The 3,252-nt window shown below is 46.4% G+C and overlaps 1 pseudogene; it reads right to left on the bottom strand.

The window, feature by feature from the left end:
- Positions 1-672: 672 nt before the first annotated feature.
- On the bottom strand, positions 673-1,647 carry LOC146176828 (5-hydroxytryptamine receptor 1 pseudogene; annotated as a pseudogene).
- Positions 1,648-3,252: the final 1,605 nt, after the last annotated feature.

Below are 3,252 nucleotides of genomic sequence, written 5' to 3'. Positions count from 1 at the left end.
GCCTCTTTAGAAGAAGAACGGAGAATTTTGGTTCCTTAAGAAACCGAAATCATGCTTTTAACAGAACGTTTTGTCGAACTGAAAATATTGGCTCTTTAGCATTGATTCCTACACATTAACTTATAGATACTTCTTTCTAATCCCAGAAACAGAAAGCAGGCTGTTACATACTTTGGCAACCCAGGTGCCAGAAATTCTCTGCTTTTGAAACAAAACGATTTTACAGTGTAGTAAAGCACTCGCTTTAGAAGCGTACCAAACATCACCGAAAACGGTCAAACCAAAATTCAACTGACCAGCAGATATAATAGTCTGTTTAGTGTTCAGAAACGCTGCTGTGAGTATCTTGGGGTGAGTAAGACATTTATTGGGCTCTTGGAGATAAGGGGGAATGGTTACACCTTCAACGTCACCCTTCATGCAGGAGAAAACGGATATACGAAAACGTTCACCAAAATATAGGTCTTCACATAAACCAGAAGATACTGCCACACCTTCTATGTATCCTGGTGTTCAAAAATGGCTCATCAGGTCAGATAAACAGGATGAGTAGGAAAAGCTGCGTATCTGCTTCTGTTGCGCATCACAGTAGTTTGTCTCGTTTCGGTGACTCTGGCGACGATCTTTACCCAAGCTGGCGACGCGGCAGCCGTCAGGTAGCGTGCACGAAGGTCAGGCAAAGGAATGGTGGTTGTTCACAGGGCACAGCAAAGCTCCTGCAGCACCGTTCACACTCGCGTTTTCCAAGCGGCGCTTTCCAGCACCACGCCTCCCACAACGCAGGCACAGTAGATCTCGGAACGCCCTTCGGAAGTCGTGGTGGAATGTGACGTAAATTACTGGGTTGAGGGCCGAATTAGCGTAGCCCAGCCAGAGTGCAAAGCTGTGCGCCAGGTCTGGAAGGGCAGTGCCCCCTAGTGGCCTAACGAGCGCAAAGGCAAAGAACGGCAACCAGCACACTGTAAAGGCTGACAAAATAATTCCCAGTGTTATGGACGCCTTGCGTTCTCTCACAGCTACCCTCAGGCTCCTCGTTCGAGGTCCGGGCCTTGCTTTGTGCTCTGCTTCGACGACCTTTTTTGCCGCCGTGTGAATTCTCCAGTACATGGACAGCATCACGAACAAAGGTATATAAAAGGCTCCAAGTGTGGCGTACAGCTGGTACGCTAGGTTCTGACATACGAGGCACTTGGGTACCTCGGGTGTACCGTGCTCGTTTCCAAGAACAAGTAATGGCGGTACACTGATCAAAGCGGCTAGAAGCCATACAGCGCCAATGCAGGCCCAGGCCCTTCTCGCCGTGCGCCGCACTCCATAGGTCAGAGGCCGTGTGATAGCGAGATACCGGTCCACGGAAATCATGCACAGGTTCAGGATGGAGGCGGTGCAGGAGGCCACGTCCATGGACACCCAAGCGTCGCAGGCCGCTCTGCCTAAGTCCCAGCGGTGGCCGGTAAGCTCGAGATGCAAAGCGGGAGGCATGACCAGCAACGCCACGCACAGGTCCGAAGCGGCCAGGGATACCAGAAGGTGGTTGGAGGGATGCCGTAGGCGGCGCACAAGGCAGACGGAGAGGCAGACGAGTGCGTTACCAACTACCGTTGCGACAATGAGCGCGCCCAGGCACACACCCAAAGCCACGGCACTCAGCGTGACAGGTCGTGACACGGCGCACCGGCGCCACTTCTTAGGCTACTCCTGAGATGCGAGTCTTGGGCTCCAATTCCTGTAATTAGTTAGACATAGGAAAAGAAAAGAAGTGTAACTTACTTGCGAATTACGATTAGTGCGTTTTGACACTACTTCAAGGCAATGTGCTAAGTACAATGGGAGGTAAGTCTGAGCATGAAGGCAGTATCAACACACCAACGAAAAAAAAGCAGCATGTATTAAAACATTAACAACAACCTACAAATCATAAATACCGGCTTCATGATACCTGTTGACATTTTTTGCGTTAAAGAGAAACGGTTTGAGCACAGCGCATGTCGACGTTTCTCTCAAGCCTCCTAGGTGGTATAGTTCACAATTTTCTGTTTTTAAACGTTAATTTTTGACAACTATTGTCGTGCAGAGCCTTATGTATATGCCACCAAGTTTACTGATCGGTATCCCGACCTTCACTTTCTTTTTAATACGGAACATGTTCAGAACACCTTTGGCCTTGTGTCGGGTTAAATGTGGTTCGAAAAACATATCAGCGACACTCGACCAAGCCGATTAAATGGAGCGATGCTTAACATAGCATCACTACAGCATGCCTCTTTATTAGATCAGACAGGCCATACCCCACTGCAGCGAAGGCAAACAGTTCATTGCCGACTTAACCATGCATTGTCTATAGTTCTCTTCTTGCACAAATGTAAGCGGAAAGGCACAAACGCGGGAGACTTACTGGAAAGAAGCGCAGAGTTTATACAGAGGGTGGAAGCGGGGATACATAACACAAAATTACAATGAATTACAAAATTTTCTATTAGTGGACTTATAGGCACCAGTCGCCTGTCTTGTGCACAATATATAAACAGATTATAATCGCAGTCACGGCAACGCATAGCTTTTTCTTCAGTCCTCTTTTCATGTATAATGCGCGAAACTGTATAAAAATACAAATTTTTCTTTCCTCTACGAGTCTTGACAAAATAGAAGCATTTACCTTTGAAAGGGAAGAAAAAGAAGTACATTTGCTTTGATGTGTACATATTGCTCGAAACAAAAACATACGGACAAGCGCTAGCACACAAAGAAGATTCGGAGCGAAGGATTTTAAAACTGCACACTAATTATCAGATATGGGACCGCTATCTATCACGTTTCTCAATAAGACGTTTTTTCACCTTAAATTGTTTTTAGAACTCTCTTTAGGAGGCGTCCAGCTATCAAGTTTAGATGAATATTAAACCACCATGCGGAATATAAGGGAAAGTTCACAACGGCTTTTTATAAAGGTAGACGCTTTTTATGGCGATAGAAAGAACCCACCGGAAATCAACATCCTGCTGCTCTCCGCGTTTAGACATCGAGGACTACTTAAGAATATTGCCCTCAGATAGCTGTACGCATTCGCAAAAGAAAATGAGAAGAAAATAAGTAGCGTTCTAGTAAAACAAATATAAATAAACGTTGCCTGTAAGATTTGTCTTGCCGGGCCACTGCGCAATGACGTTAGCGCGTCTCCTCATTTTTCACTTGCGCAAAGGAACTGCTGGTCGGTCGACGTTCATGAATATTGCATGAATATCGAAGTCTCCC

Source organism: Amblyomma maculatum, chromosome 10 (genome assembly GCF_055883805.1).
Source record: "Amblyomma maculatum isolate TAMU_Amacu chromosome 10, ASM5588380v1, whole genome shotgun sequence".
In the NCBI taxonomy this organism is placed as follows: Eukaryota; Metazoa; Arthropoda; class Arachnida; order Ixodida; family Ixodidae; genus Amblyomma; species Amblyomma maculatum.
Note: the sequence above shows the minus strand (reverse complement) of the source record. Positions and strands in the feature narration are given on the sequence as shown.